This window comes from Lepisma saccharinum, chromosome 11 (assembly GCF_977018435.1).
Source record: "Lepisma saccharinum chromosome 11, izLepSacc3.1, whole genome shotgun sequence".
Lineage (NCBI taxonomy): Eukaryota > Metazoa > Arthropoda > Insecta > Zygentoma > Lepismatidae > Lepisma > Lepisma saccharinum.
The window spans coordinates 61,556,679-61,575,987 of NC_139239.1; the positions used below are offsets into that span (position 1 = coordinate 61,556,679).

The following is a 19,309-nucleotide window of genomic DNA, read 5'->3' on the forward strand; positions in this document are numbered from 1 at the left end:
AAATGATATGTAAATATAATGTAAATTCCTTTACATGTGTGTATTAGTGGATTATAACCTAAAACTACATAATATAATACAAGTATTACTATGGTACAGTTGCCTGTAGAGCATTAAATTCCAAAAAGAAAATTTCGTAATATTCTGGCACATCCATTGACATGGTTAAATGTGCTTTCGTTCAGGATTTGGTATGAATTTGAAAACAAAAAAAAAATACCTAAATCAAATTTCCTCAAGTATATGACTTTTTCAAACTTACGAAATGGATATCTACCTGATTATTTATACATATAATTTGTGGGGGCTGAGCCGATACCATTTTGAACCGATACCGATACCCTCACAGATATCCACCGATACCGATACTTGAAAATCGTAATAATTAAAAGTTGTTCAAATTATTGATTAATATTAATGTGTAAGTATTCCATTCCAATTACATACATCAATTTACTAATATTTTTTTTATTTTAAAATATTCAGTAATTACATCAGAATATTTAATTGTATGTTATGTTTAAAAAAAAAATCAGTTTCTTGACACAAAACAGGCGGCAGGTATCGGCAAATAAATTCCAACCGATACTATCCGATACCGATACCTCTGGTATAGGCCGATACCAATACATCGGTTTCGGCTCGGCGCTAATAATTTGTTTATAGTAGTTACATAGTCCATTTATTAATGGCAAATCCTGTGCAGAGTGGTTGAATATATATCCAGGATACTCGAGGCGAGGACGAGACAGCCATTTACAAGTCGAGATCAGACCGAGCCACTTCCAGTCTGATCTCGCCTCGATACCATCACTATGAGAGATTTTCTCCTTTTTTAATTCATATACCTAGCCTGCCAATGACACCAACCCACACCCTAATGATCACCTGACAGAAGGCCAATCAGCGAACCAAAAATTTCCTACCAAACAAGTTCCTGGTACCGTCCAGGAAGCCAAAAACGCGTAAATGGAAATTACATCGGAAAAATTGCACGCGGAGAACGTACCATGCTATTTGTAAATTCGTCAACAGCCACTTCCCTATGGGTAAAACTTGCAGGCGCTATACTCAGCATACCTACCTCTGGCTGATCGTGCGGTCGTGTACGAATCGACATCCACCCGATTATATAATTTAAACAATGATTCATTTACGTAACGCGACGCTGGCCAATTGGGTTCTTTTTATACTCCTTCCTAGTGCTTTTGTTGGTTTTGGGAGCAGGATTTTTTTTTTCTAAATTGAGGCTATATAGCCTTCGAGGTGGCGGTCGACGGATGTTGCGTCGTCTGGAGGAAGGCCATGCGAGAAAACGTATTCAGCAGTTTACATAATCAGGAATCCAAAATCACAAATACCACTCTCATTAAGTAGGTCAGAATCCAAGCGTTCGTGGACTGAATCGTCCTTTCATCATAATTCATTACGTCATTCCTTTCGGCGGTAATAACTGCAATTGGCACATCATGGGGAGGATATAGTATATGTAAGGGGGAAGGGTGTGGAATGAAATAACTTGTCATCGAAAACAAAAGAGATTGATCACCAAACAATCGTTTTAATAGGCATGGGATAAGTAGAGGTATTTTTTTAGGTGCAATTATGCAGGGAAGTCAATTAACGTCAGGGGCGTCTGCTCTAGGTGGGATTTGACCTATCGAGAAATTCTTATAGCGCACAATTCTTGATTTTGGTTGATTGATCTAGGATATTTTACTTCGCATTTCTGCTACGTTTGGTAATCGCAAAGATGAGGATGAGTGATGATATGATGAAATTGATGAAGAGACACTCACAAACACCCATGCCCAGACCGGGATTTGAACCCGGGATCCCTGTAGAAGACATCTTAGTTTTTACTCTGTCTATTCATTCGATCTTCAGCATTCTATGGCAGCAAGGTTCCCGGTTGCCTGCTTTCAGCTAATTGCCTTTGTAACTTCTTAATCATTCTTCATTTCTGTAGTGCACATACTATACAGAAGACAATGTAAGCAAATGATATAGAAACGGTGAAAAGAACTTTGAATATTCACAGCACATACCACCTTAGCCTTTGGTTTACACCAGCCTTCACAAGCCTCCGGAAAGCACAGTGGTAACATTGTCCCCTTGTGGTATCGAGTTCCACCCAACGGTGGAGGCACATTCAACAGTGCTTCGGATTCCACTATGCTCCAGTCCCGATTAGCCTATCCGAGCATGAAGTAGACTTACAGCGAACTTAGGCACCAGTGGTCTCTTTAAGAGTAATTAAGAAATGTGACACTGCCTCACGTTCTAGTGCTGACGCAGCACAAAGATGGAACCAATTTTTTTCCCCGTATTGCATTTACCGGCCTTGCGTAAGTAGGAAATACGTCTATGAAGCGTAACAAATGGAGTTACGCCATAATTCGATGGTATGTTCTCATCACTAGCAGGAGGAGGCAAACAACTCAAAAACAGAACTTCTTCCTCGGGGAAGCAATCAATGCTTTCTTCGCCAAGATTTTCGTAAGAAAAATATAATAACCGTCAGAATCCTGTAAAAGCCATGCCAACTTGGATAATAGATAATAAACCTTTTCGAGCAAGGCCTCATCTCCAGGAAAATATCAACTGGGGGCAAGCCCCGGCACCTATTAACCTGTTGGGTGAGATGAGTCAAGGCAAATGGATAATAAACTATTTCCTGCTCCCACAAAAATAGGCAATAGTTAGGCTGGAGAGTTCAGTGAACAAACTGCAACGTCCCTCTAGTGCACTTCTTAAAATAAACGTTATACCACGGCTACAGATATCTTAATCTCAGGGGATAGGTTCTTTATTCGAGAATTCTAAATAAGAAAGCGTTTTATAGCCAAGAGGATATAGTTAAATGCGGATCTACATTCTGGTAACTATACACAATACAGAGAAAATATATAGCGAAGCTTGTATATACATTGAAATATATACGTATATATGATGATTCCAAATTTACGTCGGTTATATTGTTCTTATGAATAATTGAAAGGAAATCTTCTTCTTCTTTCTTCTCGTATTTTCTGGGAAAAGGCTTCTTCTTCCTTCCTATCTTTGATCTGGGAAAAGGCTTCTTCTTCTTTCTATTTTTGGAAAATAATTCTTCTTTCTGTTTTTGTAAAAGACTTCTTATTATTTAGGAAAAGACTTCTTCTTTCTATTTATGAAAATGCTTCTTCTTCTTTCTAATTTTGGAGAAGGCTTATTCTTCTTTTCTTTCTTCTATTTTTCGAAAATACTTCTTCTTCTTTCTATTTAGGAAAAGGCTTCTTCTTCTTTTCTTTTTCCCAATTTATTGTCCTTCCTTTTAAAGCGTAATCTTATTTATTACATATATGCGCTCGCTTTCCCCGCTTCACAAGCTATACTTATAGAAAGATTAGGGGCGTCTAAACTGACAATAGCGGCACCTCCTATGTAACGACCAAAAGGGGAATAGCCCAGGATCGCTAATAGCAAAGCGTTGTCTATGGCCCAGTGCGTCTAATAAGAAGCGCAACCGTAAGTGCTTCGGGGCGTCTAATTTGGACACAGCGCCACCGAGGGACGGACAAATACAAAAGCTGACGATGTTCTCCTCGCCAGAGGTATTCAATCAAGTTTTGATCACTAGAATCAAAAAGGAGAGAGAGATACATTTCTGAATTCATTTGCTCACTTATTAACTTTCCTAATTGTTTCATATACGAGCATATTCTTATTTATCTTAATTTGCTATTAACAACATTATATTCACTTCTTCTATAATTTTTATACTCTTCCTTTATGTATTTTGCATTTACTATAATATATATAATCGCTCTTCTCCGCGCCTAGTTTCTACAATGAACTCTGCTCTTCTTTATATGGCGTGCTGCCATCTATCGTTGCTTTTGGGAAACATTTCTTCCTTGCATTTTTCATTGTGTCGTCGTAAACTGGCACGTGACAAAACCGATCTCGAACTACGCACTGCTAATGGTCAGGCTGCCACTTGTCACTGTGGATATAGAATAATTATTCCAATGGGACGTAAAAATCTGTTTTATATCAGTGGCGTAGCTGGAGAAAAAATGAGTGAGGAGGGGGAGAGTTTTCTGGGGGTAAGTAAAGGTAAAGTGTATATATCACAGTGCCATAAAGGCACATTTAAGGGACGTGGGGGTAGGGCAATATCTCAATATCGACCATTTTGCAAGTGATGTCTTCAGCACCACGCTCCGGTCGCCTTTGCTCCCAGGTACCCATTGATTTGAGGCTGGGTGAATCACAGGGCCGCTTTATGCGGGGACAAGGTCGGAGAAATTCTAATCTTAGATCACCCACCCTCGAAATCGAACCCGGGTCTCCCGCGTGGCAATCAGACGCCCTACCGACTAGAACACAGAGGCTCTTAATTGTCTGCGGGACACAATCATATACGTGCAAATACAGTACAAAATTGCATATTTCGGTTAAATTAGTATTTGAATTTCTAATTTATCTTTGCTGCTGGGGAACTTTCGCCCTTACCCACCTCTGGCGTTGTATTTTTGTTATTTAACATTGCTTTTCTGCCACCTTTGGCTAATCGCAACGATGAGGTTGATTGATGAAATTAGAGAAAGGACAATTACAAAAACGCTCATGCCGGAGCAGGGACTCGAACCTGGAAACTTCGGTGACGAGATCGAAAGTCGACGCATAACGCGATCGTTAAACTGTTCATATTATACACACAGAGTTAGACTGTTTTCGTAACATCTCTGTGTCTTTTGCATTGGCAACTTGGAAGCTAACCACGTGTGTCTTTTGCCCGGCGGAGTATAGTTAGTCGTCAATTGGCGCCTAAAGGTTATATACTAGTTGCAAATGGTGGCTAATTGTTCTGTACTAGTCACCAAATTGTGCGTAAAGGTTATGCACTACTCGCCAATGGCACCTAGATGTTAAGAACTAGTTGCCAAAGGTTATGCACTAGTCGCCAAATGGTGTCTAAAGGTGAGCACTAGCTTTCGAATGGCTACAAAATGTTTTAAACTAGCCGCCAAAAGACGTTTATATATGGTCAAATGGCGCCTAAATGTTATGTACTAGTCGTTGTTGTTGTTTATTTGGTGTTTTAAGTAAACTTTATGCACAGTAAGGCTAATCGGGACTGGACCTACATTTTAAAGTGGGATCCGAACCACTTGTGCCTCCACCGGGTATCGAACCCGGGAACCCCTTGATTACAAGGCGACGACGCTACCACTGCGCCATCAGGGAGGCCCATGTACTAGTCGTAAATGGCGCCTAAACGTTATGTAATAATGTCAAAATGGCGCCCAAATGTCATTCGCTAGTCGCCAAATTGCGCCTAAATATCAAATTCTAGTTCCAAACTCTGGTGTACATGTCATAAATGGTTGTAGCTGCTATGTAAGAAATTTTAGGACTCTTTTCTTATTAGTCAATGAGAAAATGATTCAGAGAGAAGGGAAAGAGATGAAAAATGATCCCACCAGTCTGCAGATGAGAAGTCAATGCACCCATCAGGTATCAAACTTGACCTTGTCCCCAGCGAGCCTCCTCACATAATCACAGACGCGATGAAAGTGAATTTGAGAAAGATAAAAAGAGGAGAAAGTACGGTCACGTGGTGGCGAGAAAGGCCCTCGGGAGAAAGAGAGAGAAACGGGGTCAAATCGAGAGGCGGTCGAAGGCCCAGTGTGTTGTCGGCGCTCTGTGTTGAAAGAGCGAGTGATTCCCTCCGCTGTACACCGCGAGACGCTGGTGTCATGTGACAATAGCCCCTCTCCAGTTGCGGAGCTCATTTATACCTACACCTCTTCTTGCTGTTTGCCAGTTGTTTCAGTACTTGTGCTGCCATTGGTATCATCGAACGTGTGCGGGTAAGCACCAACTTCTCTTCTAAATCTGCCTGGTTATAATTATAAATATTTAGATGAATATAAACAACAGCAACAATATAATTACTTGAATACACTTAGAAAAATTATTTCCTACAAACAAACTTTTCAGCCTTAAAATGGAAATTTTCTTCTGCACACAAGCTTTTGAACCTTTATGTGGAAATCAAGTGGATGTTTCTTCGTGCAAGCAAACGTTTGAGCCTTTACGTGGAAATTTTCGGCCTCCAACAAACTTCCAAGCCTTTTCATGGAAATTCGCTTTTTCAAATAAACTTTGGAGCCTTTACGTGGAAATTTCATCCTGCAGATATGCTTTCAAGTCATCAAGTGAATATTCCATTCTGCAAGCGAACTTTTGAGCCTTTTAGTAAAAATTTTCGGCCTCCAACAAACTTCTAAACCTTTACAAGGAAATTCGATTCTTCAAAGAAACTTTTGAGCCTTCACATGGAATTTATTTTGTGAAAACAAATTTTTAAGTCATCACGTGGATATTCCTTCGTCAAACAAGCTTTTGAGCCAGTACGTGGAAATTTGGTCGTACAACAAACATATGCGCCTTTTTTCCCGATGGGAATTGAGTGTTGCAAAACCAATTTTTCAATTTTTGCTGGCATGGCACGCGAAAATTTTGACCTGGCGAGAATTCGAGTATATTGGTAACAGATAACAACCCAACTGCGCAGGTATTAATATGGACATTATATGGTTGTCACACATATTCACTGGTTAATTCTCCCAATATCCACATTTTATTTGCCTTATCCTCTCTGACTTTCTGCTTATGTATTTTCTTTCTACCATAATTTATCTTCTTGTGTCATTCTTTCTTCTTACTCATCTTATTTGATCCACACACACTTTTCACCCTGCCTTGTATTTCATAATTAGCATACTCTCTTTTTGTAAAATTACGGCTTCCCGATGGCGTAGTGGTAACGTCACTCATTTGCGATCAAGGGGTCCCGAGTTTGATACCCAGTGGATGCACATAGTGGTTCGGATCCAATTTTAAAATGTAGGTCCAGTACCGATTAGCTTATCTGTGCATAAAGTGGACTTAAAAATAATGTACAATTTGCTATGATTTTTATAACTTTACTCAATGAAATTAACTAATATGGCACTTGAATTTGTAATCAATTTCTAGTATCGACAATATTCTCAAGAATAAATCCAGATCAGATATGTATTTACTTGTAGAAGTGAAAGTGTTTCTTGAATTTGTTTGGTCTGGCAGAATATTTGCTTCTGTCCATGTACTTTTGCATGGAAATTTCGCTCTGCATCGCTATTGTGGAAAACATAAACCTATCCTGCAAACTTCCATCTGCAAACAGAGGTGTAAAAACATATAGGAGAATTTTGGTCTACAAAGTTTTGGGTCTTTATCCTGAAATTTTCGCCTTATAAACCTTTTTTTCTGGGGATCCCTTGTTCTACAAAAAAAAATTTAATTCTTTACCAAGGGATTTTTTTTCCTACCAACAAACCTTTATTTTATTATTATTTTTACCAAAGGAATTTTGTCCTTCAAAGAAGCACATGACAGGTAAATTATATTTTGAGAAGTAAATCTATGTTGTATCTTTATAGAAGGAAGGTACTAACTAAGCTTTCAAGTTTGCCAATTGGAGTCCATTGTCACTTTGTCACCTTGAATTCACAGACTGATTTAAAGTAGAATAATGTGAATATGACATCTCTTGGTTTTCATTATTTTGTAATAAAACAGAAGTGTAAATCCAAGGACTTTCAGATGGCGATTTTGGTTATTGCTTTTCATTTAAAGGTTCCTGGGTTAAATTTCCGGTGGGGTTAATCTATTAACAGACAACTTTCCATTTTGCTGACGATATTTATTTTATATTTATTTCGAACATACAGGCACGTGCCCAATTACAGCGTTCACAGAGCATTATGCAAACAAGAAAGTACTACATAAGCAATATTAAATCAAGTGAGAAATATGACATTTCAAAACACACACATACTTATAAACATGACTGATTTCATATATTGCTTGAATTAATAGAGTTTAAAGTTATATTTATTCATGGAATTTATGGTGTAACAATAAAATATTTAGAAAAATTAAGTCACATGCAGGGAATGCAGTAAATTATTTGATTCATGAAAACTGTGATCTTCAAACATCACAGCTTGTGTCCAGTTTCGGTTTTATTAACAAAATCCAATTTATGTTCAATTAGGCCAATAGGGTCTGCATCTATACAGTAAAACCTCGTTAATCCGGACTAATGGGGGGATAAGTTGGCCGGTTTAACGAAAGTCCGGATTAACTGAAATAACCTAAAAGAACAGTAGAAAGTGCATTATAGCAACAAAACACGTTTATTATAGTGTATTTAAAGGGCATGAATGTTGTTCGACTTCAAAAATTTGTGTTGGCTTAAAGCAAGGGGAGTCCGTTACGGACCAATATGACGAATGCGATTGTTGGCTTCTAGCCACATTTAAAACCTTGCATTGTTTTTTTTTGTTGTTTTTTTGGCCTGTCCGGCTTATCGGGGTCCGCATTATCGAGGTTTTACTGTAGTTTAAAGTATCCTTGTATTCGTGTCCTTTGGTAATTTTGCGGCGCTTTTCCACCTAAGTTAATTACTATGATGATGATAATAAATGATGAAGTGATGAAATTCAATGCAACGTTCATGTTTTACTCAGTATCTGAGCTTAGGACACCTCAGCTTTAAAGTGGAAACCGACGCACTGAAATGTGATCCACCAGAATCGAACTTTGGACTCCGCATTTACACCAGTTACTAATCATCATTTCAATTTGTGCCTGCCAGACAGAGATATTTAACACTTTCATTAAGAAAGGAAAAGAAAACCCACACATCATGACTTGTAGGTAGAACTGACGTAATTTTATTCACAACTAGAAAAGAGTAATGGAGTTCCTCTATCGGCAAATTCCTTAGGGCGACCTCTAATTTGCGTAGACAACCTTCCAGTTTTTTGTGCTTTTTATGTAAGACAGCTACTGTGTATATTTTACGTTTTCGAATTTTTATCGAAGTGAAAGTGTACAAGCTCATTTCCAAAGGAAATGCCTCTGGGGTTTCCTGAACAAAGTTCTCAGCCGAGAGCAATGACGATGCATTTTTTTAAACAATGAGAATTTCCACAAAGGTTGACTGCATTAATGACTGTGATAATACCGAGACGTCTCATTTTGTAATTGAGGAAGATTACCTCGTTTTCTGATCTCGTCCAGAGTCGAAAATGTCCGATTTGTACTCTGTTTGATCTCAAGTTGTACAGTCACGGACACTTCTGGGTTGTAACGATCCCATACAATGTCAATGGGAATATTACAACCCAGGAGTGTCCGTGACTGTACAAGCATGTATAATTCTCGGTGTCGTTTTCATGTTCCCGGTCGTTTCGTCTCGTGCTGTCGCCTTGTAATCGAGGGATCCCGGGTTCGATCGAGGCACATTGCACGCATTACACATTGGACTGTATTTTGCAGACTAACGACGTTCTGGCGTTTTATCCTCTCCACATATGCTTGTGATTGTCATTTCATCAATTTTATCTTATCACCTTTCATCCTCTTCTTTGCAATTAGTCAAAAGTGATAGAAAAGCGAAGGAGAATAAAACAAATTAACCAATCGATCAAAAATTCACTTTAAGCTGTAAGTCCAGACCAGATTAGTGGACTTGACAGAAGCATTTCTTATAAGTATTATTATTATTTTCACATGAACACGTAAAAAGATGATTTAGGAATATAAATATTACAGCAAGTTTTCATTATCAAGCTCATGTCTAAGTATGATCACTAAAAATTGTACAAAAACATTTGTCCTGTTAAAGAAATAAATGTTAACCATTTTTTTTAATAGATTAGGTTGTTAGTTCCAGCTTATAAAAGGTAAAGTCCCTGATCTTTATTTTATGTGTATTATTATTACTAGTGGTACGCACAAATTCGCAGGCTCTGTCAACACAAAGTTGTCTAATCACAATCTAATTTTGGACTTGGTACATCTTTCGGGGGAAGGGTCCGACCCCCTCCCTTCGACCCATCCTCTAAATACGTCCTTGGATGTAATCTAAACGGATGTAATATTAAGAATTTAGTGGTGTAGCTCTTTCCAAACAATATTTTATTTTTAAAATTTCATTGGTGAGATAGGTCCACGTTTCATCCGAGCTTAAATATGCTTGCTTTGTCTTTGCCCCTCCCTCTTTTCCAATAGATGAACCCTGGCATTATATTGTCCGTCTCTCCACATGTTACCCAAGACAATATTGATTCACATATTTCGTCTCTACATGTGTGGAAAGCATTAGCGCTGCTTTTCACTTCGTTCAAAGTAATGCACCACAAATATTGACCTACGAATCTTCAATAAACAAAGAAGGCAGCTGCTGCACCAAATTTTCCTCGTCTGCTACATCTTGCTGGAGACAAACTTGTATCTAGAAATCTAACTGAAGTCTTGATATGACGGCAACGTGTGTCTTTTGGGTAGAAACTTTACGTTAGGCTTTTGTTCTATTCTTTTAGCTTCTAAATCATCCTTCATTATATTTGTCTTGGTTAGTTTCTGATAGATTACTTTCGGAATATATCCAGTTGACTGACTAGGGAGCCTTCCCACAATGCACAGCATGAGAAAGAAAGTTAGCAATAGGTGTTGGGTTGAAATGACGTCATCGGCTCGATTTTTGATTGGAAGCTTCGGGAGTCAGAGCTCGCTTCCAAGCTCATTCTGACTCATACTCCTCTCCGCGATTAGCCAAAAGTGGCAGAAAGGCGAAGTAAAATAAACAAAAACAATCAATCAAAACCGGTGGTTTAAATTGTCCTGATTGCTGAGAAGGGTTGTTCATGAGGGAGTTAGTGTAGAAATAACCGAGAGATGCCGCTGAAGAATAAATAATATATATTCACATGTACACTGAGAAGTATTCTTGCATTGGGTAATACTCGCTTAAATGATAAGCACATTATTTAAGGTTTCTTTTTTTCTGTACACCTAGTAATATATTTCGTACACTATAAAATCTTGATTGGAGAAATGACGGTCTATGACCAAGTTCCGCTACCATCCAACTACAGTTTTAAATGGTCGTGACCGTTTTTGAAGCATTAACAGCCATTACATAGTTAGCATAATTAATGTAATTTTAATGATTACGTTTCTAAAAATATATCTATGGTGAACGTAACTGTAATTTATAATCATTATCTATCATTACACAGTCACGATAAAATGTTTAATTAAAAAAACGGTTGCGTCTTATTTTTATAAATTAACACTGTTCAATTTTAACGGTACAATATTGTAAAATTTACGGTAACTTCTAAAAGTGTATATATCAGTGGCTCACTTTAACCAATGAGTCTTGAAGAACTCACTCTTGGGTATTGCATCAACTTCATTATTATCACTCACCAATTGTCGCGGTTGCAGTAACCAACCAATAAAAGAAGACATAAAAAGTCTGCCTGTGATTGAAACTCAACCCTGGAGCTAGTTAGCATTTTGGGTAATGGAGAAAATCTGTTGGCTTGCGAGGAAACATTGAAAGACAAGGCTTGACGAAGGCCAGATGACCAAGGGCAATACTGGTATTCTGAAGATGCTGGATTGGCAATTCCGTTTGCAGACCTTGTCCCACTGGCATTGGCTTAGAAACTGGAAGCTTGACTCACAGATCGTTGTAAAAAGCTGACTGGGGAAATTACGGTCTAAGACCATCAATTTTCGCTGCCATCCAATCAGCGGGAAAAAAAATACCATTAAACTATCAACGGACATTATATAGTTACCACAATTCATGTAATTTAAATATTGAGTTTCTAAAAATATATTCATGATACACGCCACGCAATATGTGTATTTATGATTGATAAAATGTTCAAATTTGAATAAACAATGATGCTCTTCTGTTTTTTTGTAAACCAATGGGCAGACGGTTAAATTTTAACGGCAGTATAAAATAATAGTAACCAAATAAGGAGCTGAGTGGTCTTGTTCAATTCCCGGCGCGAGATTAACCCAACCCCAAATAAATGGGTACCTGGGGGGCAACCCTGAAGGGTAAAGGAGGCCGGAAGGTGGTGTTGATCACATCACAAATATCGAGAATGTGCGGGGACCTACCTTCCACATCCCCTTATACGTGCTTTCATGGCAAGGTGCAATGTGCACGGGGAGCTATACCTGACTTACACTATCAATAATAATGGTCATTACAAATTATCGATTTCATTACATATATATGAAGTTGAATGTGTCAGCACTTAGGCTATTTGACCATCATATGCTAATGTCCCTCCACCAGGGATCGAACCCAAAACCTCTTGATTACAAAGCGGCAGTGATAACAAATAATCTAATAACACTGTCTTTTGAATTGTTACTCTGTATTAGTCATAGATAAATTATAAAAAGTTACTATTTTTATACTGTCATGCTTTGGGATGCCATAGTTAATTACATGTGAATCCACATTCAGTACCATTACCTCGTTGCTTATTTTTATATTTCTGCTTATCTTCAAAGAATAATAACTAGACAACAGAACAAACGAAATGAAACATGCATGCTTTGGCCGGGATACGAATGCAGAACCTATGAGCGAAATTACTCAACACGCTTCTCCTTCCGAGGCCCATTTACTAATTTTTATAATATGTAAATAGGCTTTCTAACATTTACAAACAATTAAAAATGTAATGCTAGGTCACCAGTGCAATTGGCTTGAGAAAGGAGGTCATATACTAACATAAATTAGTCTGAACAGCTATCACTCAAGAAATTACACCTTTCTTTTTTAGTTAGGCAACGTCCAGATTTCTTCATTTGACCTGCATCAGGTCCCGGCGTCGAAGTGACTAAAAATGTCGTGGAAGAATGTTAGCTTGTAAAAGTGCTCTTAAATTGCTTACAGCTAGTCTGTACCTTCATAACTGCGAGAAAAATAATTCTATCTGTTACGTGGGAAAAAAATATGTTTTTTACCACTCTCACATAACAGTAAAAAGGTAACAACTTCATGGCGAGATCAACGTTTGAATAATATAACAACGTGGCACTTTTACTTGCCTTTTCATTATCTTTTTCTGCTAACCTATCTTCTACCTTTCCAGCAACGCTACTGTAATTATTGTTAGACTTCGTGCAGATAATGATGATCTGGTAACACTACGTGCCCCACGAAACAGGCTATGCAGATAATTACGCACAATCATGGGAACACTCGTATTTAGTGTATTATGGAGTAACACTTGAGCCAACTGTTGGGTGCTTTGGATGCTCCGCATGGAATAATCTAAGCAGTACATGTTAAAAGGCGATGCTCTTTTGTTATTGACAAGAGACACGAGTATTAAGTTACTTAACGATTCCAACCACAGATTATTCCAACTTCTTTATGAAGACGAGTTAACTTCACGGCGGAGTGACTGGTGTAGGTCTCTTCAAGGTCGTTATGAACTGAAGAGGTAGAAAAGAAATTGTAAAATAAAAGAAATAATGCTAGCTGATTATACTACTAACCTAAAGGCAATATGGAAATGCTGAACTGATTCCAAGCCTAAAACATGTATGTTTATATATTATTAAACAGTTTGGGCTACGTGAGGGAAAAAGAATCAAAGTGTCTTAAAAATGTGAATTATGATATGGTCGTGGCCAGAAATAGAAAGAGCTACATTCACATATGGTTCAGAAATAAGATGTGGGAAAGAACTGGAAAAATAAGGTGAGAACAAAATTGAGGCCTAACTTTGGGGGCAAGGAATCGAACTTGGGGCTTTACTTTGGGGAGGGGGAAGAATCTATAAGCTTCCCGTCCCATAAAATTAACGTACAGGATAAGTGTTACATTTGCAAAATCACAAATATTATACCCTTTATTTCTTTGCTCCTCAGGTCCCAGGAGGTTAACAAAAGTACTTTTAACTTGTAAAGTTTAATAAACAACCCGAACATTTTGCCTCAGCCAAGTTACGCCTGGTGAGAACACATATCAAGGTGAGGCTCAACACATTCTTGAGCTCAATTGCAGATGGAAGAGATGTGGTATGTATATACCAGGTTTAGCTGATTCCCGCTCCTCTTATAGGAGACTATATTGTTACGATACGTGTTTTCTGTTAGTATAAAAATCCAGTTTCGTAATATGCACATTCTTTGCTCTCACAAAGGATAGAGTTTTCAGGAAGTCAGCGATAAGGCAGAACGTCTTTCCAGAGAAAACCTGCCTTTCTAATTCACCAGCGTTTCAGGTAGTTTGTTCATATCTTGCGCTCATATCTTGCGCTCATAATGGCGAATCACGGGATGTAGAGAGTGCAGGTCTGGCGACTGAATGTTGATGCGCCTTTGCTCTTTTGCAAGTGAAAGTGTTGACGGTTTTACGAGATCAAACACCGAGATACACAATGATAACTCTTTACAAATTACTCATTGTTACTTGGGTTAGTACGTTCTCGAATCCAGCATGTAGCTTTATGTACACACATTGATGATTTGTTTCATAGACACCGCCGTGGGCCTGCCAATGTGTTTTCGCTCTTGTATTCTCCCTTCAGTTACTGCTTTCACCATTCCATGATCCTGCATCTTCTTTCGACGCTGGATTTCCACGTTTGGATTTGGACGTTGAGGGAGTCCGTGAGCAAGTTAAGAACAGCTGTTCGACCAATACTATGCTAATTTAACAGTGTCCTGGATGGCATAACATGTTGTTCGAATGTATTCTCGCTACATTTTTCCATTGGTTTATTGAAGTGTAAAAAAAATGTCACGTGCCTCCAATTTTTTTCCTCCGAAAACAACTTATTTTATATTCTGTTTAAAGATAATACTAATTAGACTAGGCAAAAAAATGGAGAGAAAGTTAGTCCATACGCGTGACCTTTCGGAGCAATTGCCCCATTTACATCAACCATTGATCAGCAAGTTTGTCCTCGACAAAACATTTTAACACCACGTGAACTCTCTTTAGGCAATGTTCCCTTGCCCTCAGTCATCTGATTCAGACAGCTGCTCAAACGAGTCAAAGTTGTTTTTCGCAGCAGACTTCGGGTGTTAGGAGTGAACTAGGGATGAAAGTGAGACGACTTGTATAGTCTATAGTTTCTTTCCACATCCTATCTGCAAAGGTCAAGTGGTAGACTCGCATCTTAGTTGCTCACAAGATATGGCCAGATATTTTTTGCTAGAATATGAATATTCTACCGCAGAGTTTTCTCATTGAAATATAGTCCACACGTATCTAGCGACCACATAGTCTTCTATTAGAGGAGTGGGAAAGCAACTGAACCTGGTACAGATTCGGACACTTCTGAGTTGTACCTATTCTATTGAAAGTCAATGCTGTCGTTAAAACCCAGACGTGTCCGTGACTGTACATGCCACACATTACTCCATCTGCGATTGAGATCAAGATCCTGTTCAGCCTCATCTTCATATTTGTGTTCTCACTTGTTTTCCAGTGCATACCCACGTTTTACCTCTGAACAATATTTGCATATAGTTCCTATATTCTATTTCTGGTCACGAGCAATTCCCTTGATTCTTTTTTAACCTCGTGTAATCCGATAATATATAAACAAACATGCTCTAAGAGTGAAATAAGTTTAGTATTTGCAAATTGCCTTGAGGTTAGTATTATAGTCAATTATCAGTCTTTCTTTCTGTTTCATATTTTACATCACTTTTCTACCTCCTGGGTCCTCTGAGACAGTTCTCACCTCCAAGTGGTATACGCAAAAAACATGCACCTCGGAAGAAATTCTTTTTGTAAATATATAATTGATATACTTATATCTTAAGAATTATTCGTAATATATAGGCCTATACATTGATTAAGTAATAGTAGTATTATAAATTAATATATTCTTGATTCTTGGAGATGCTCCTCTACTCGATCATGTTTTCCGTTTTTTGTTTCTTTTCAAACCATTAATACACAATTAATATTAATTCACAAACATTAATATACATTCTCACACGTATATATTTTCTCTCGGCTACTCTGGTGGTCAAGGGTGTTGATTGACTCACGATTTCGCTTCTAAAGATTATGGCTTCGAATGACAGGCTGGATATTTCCATTGCTGTCTGTTGATCCTTCAATTTCAACTAGCTAATTATCATTCATCTTCATACTCGACAATAGCCAAAAAGTGGCAGAAAAGCCACGTACTCTTACAATAATAGAACATACAAATACATTGTTCTCATACTTTGTTATAAATTTTATTTCTCCGAGTCAAATACAAGGTTACTATAAATAATTCGTTCGATTTCAAAACACTGTATTTTCCAAAGTATTGCACATACAGATATGAATGATACATGAAAATAATTGTAAACTCACCAGTTGGCAGCAGAGTGCCTGTACAAAATGGCGACAAACCGAGAAAAGAGTTTTTGTCTGTTGGAATATGCGAGATGTTCATCTGTTATTGCAGTGCATCGTGCATTCAGAAGAGAGTACAGAAAAGAACTATGGAAGGTTCAGGGAACGCATCAATGCTTCTCTAATGACCATTGACGGGGGATTGCTACAAATTATATGGGTGGAACTCGACTACCGCTTGGATGTGTGTTGTGTAGCCAGAGGGGCACACATAGAACATTTGTAGAACGTGAGTAAAACTTGGGGAGTTTACAGTTATTTCCATGTATCATTCATATAATATGTACAATACTTTGGAAAATAGTGTTTTGAAATGTAATGAATTATTTATAGTAGCTCTGTATACAGATTTGGTAATTTTAGTCAGGAATTTTATGTAGGGTGACATCCCACATAGAGAATCTCATTCTGGAACCAATGAAGTCTCATTGAAATTTTTAGAGGCGACCGGGTCATTGTAGTGATCACATCGAGAATGTGTGACACCCTACCTCCACGCCTTTTATGCGACGTCATGTCACGGTACAATGCACAGGAGACATCTAAACATTCAACACACATATTCCATTTCTTTTTTTATATCATTTAGTACAGGTGACGTTAGTGAGAAAGCAATGTAACATTTACCGATGATCTTCGACCTTTTATCATTTAAATACCTTCTGTCTGTGCCGTAACCTACATTTCATGTGTGATGGTCTGTAATAGTCAAAGAGTTTTAAAGCTTACATAAGTTCACACTCCCACCAGACAGCTTAATTCAGGTGAAACTGTCAATCTATGGTCGTAAAGATGAAATACTGGTGAAAGCAGATAACAAAGAGTACATGAAAAGAGATAAAAGGTTCATTTCGTACCGTTACCCTTTCTATCCTTACAATGTTTGCAAGTCGTGTGTTTTTATCATACTTTCCATTAAAAAAAACTAATTTAAATGCTTTCTCCTTACGCACGTGTCTCTTACGACAAATTCGCCAATTGATTTCTGTGACTCCAAGGTTATTTGAAGTGTAGAGGTTGGGTAGATGGATTGTTTTCATGTGATTACATAACAGTAGAAGGTGAACTTATCCATGGAAAGAATACGAAATCTATGCGTAAGTGTTGCCCTGTGCATATAGAAAAAAAATGTCAGACACGAATCGAATACACCAATGCGCATTTTCTAATGTCAGGTGCTTTCTTTTTCATAAGCAATAAACTCATTTACAGTTTCTGGTTTGAGATAAATTGGAAATACTGATGAAATTCGTGACATGAAATAATAACTATTGCCTGGTGTTTAATATGACCAATACAAAAATGTTTGTTTTATAATTTTTACAATGTAATGCAAATATTACACTCTACAATGATATTTGAAGAAATTTACTCAATCACCAGTAAGTTTCATTTCGACTGCAGACCAATTGCAAAGCTTATTATTTTTTCCATGGGATTTTGTGACTTGAAGTTGCTGTCCAACCGTTTGATGGCGGCAGTGGCTCAAACATTACATGTTTGAGTGTGACTATTCATTCCATGTCAAATCAACAAGCTCCTCAACCCTACATTTTTTGATTCATTTGAAATTTATTATACTGGAAGAGCCACCTGAGGTAGGAAAATATGCAAAGTTGAAGAAGATCCATATCTTTTGTATTTCCGAAATTACAGTGGTGCAAACTGTGCGACCATTTTACCAACATCTTGCTAACTTTAAATTGCAATATTTCAGCAACCAGGGCACCTACAGTGCCGCGAGTTCTTTATACTTGATAACTTGCGTGGTTTGGGTGACACAATCGGAAGTGAAGAAATTGTGACTAAAACTTACAGGGAATTTTATAGAATTAACTAAAAATTTTCGTTATTAAAAATACACACTAATAAAAAAAATCTTACACAATCTAATTAACAAATTCCATTCATCATCTCCAGTATTTAATTCCAATGTAGGATTTTCCAACATTTTTTGTCGGCCATTCCAATACATAGTGCACAGCAAACTCTACAAGCACACTAACGATTTTCGTGATTCAATGTGATCATCGAAAACCGAGCGAAGTGGTTGGGAAATGCCCTCGGGGCATCGCAATGCAAGAACAGAGCAGGGAGACAATTTCTCTCGGCCAAACGTTAACGAGGTCAAGAGCAGAGAAAGTGCAAAGAGGGGATTCTATTGCAGCGACATTTGTTTCGTAGAAGCTGAAGAAGACATACCATAATTGAAGTATGGAGCAACTACTACAAATATGGGGTTCTTTCAACGGCCGTCGATACAGGAGGGGTTTCAACTTTCAGCAGTACCGAGCAGAGTAAAATTTTAACACCTGTAGTCAGTAGCATAACTACCCCCCCTGTAACTTTCAGTTGTGCGCCCCTACTCGTTTAAAAATATACAAATAATATATTTCTTTTCTAAAATATAAATTCACGCCTACATTTGTAGGGTAAGAGGAAAGAACAAGGAATGTCACAAAACCAGTTTTTGGAGAAAAAGACATTTTAATACTAATCTTTCCTTGTTCTTTCCCAGTACCCCAAATATTCTATCGTCTCTTACACGCACATTTCTCATTTCATTCCAGTGGTTTTTGTACAGTTGTTTAGTACCAGTTCCAACCAACAGAATGAGCTGTAAACCTCAAAATCGAAAAATATGAACATTTCTTGTTTTTTCCCCGTATTAGGTATATACAGATATGAAAATGCATTCATGTAATTTGAATCAATGTAAAAACTGATACGACAGGTTACGACAACAGAGAAACTGTAAAAAATATATATTATAATATGAAAATAGACTGTTACTACAAAAATACGATATTGTCAAATGATCATTACCAGTCCTCTGAATTTTTTCATGGAAGCAAATTCTTGTTTGCTAGTTCGGTCAAGTCTAGTTTTAGAGCACGATCGCTCTCATTCTTGACATTGTGCTTCTCAAGTAATTTTTGATGAATTTTAGCTTGGAAAATCACTAAAGTCAATATCTTCTGTCATTTCGTCGAGGAAGATTTTTTT

At 37.7% G+C, this 19,309-nt stretch overlaps 1 protein-coding gene across 1 annotated transcript in view; it reads left to right on the forward strand.

Annotated features, from left to right (window-relative positions):
- Window positions 1-5,689: 5,689 nt before the first annotated feature.
- Window positions 5,690-19,309, forward strand: part of LOC145995275 (phospholipase B1, membrane-associated-like) — a 43,393-nt gene continuing 29,773 nt past the window's right edge. Inside the window, exon 1 of the mRNA XM_083131861.1 lies at window positions 5,690-5,861. The gene's annotated coding sequence lies outside the window, so the exon portion shown is untranslated. The remainder of the gene's footprint in view (window positions 5,862-19,309) is intronic.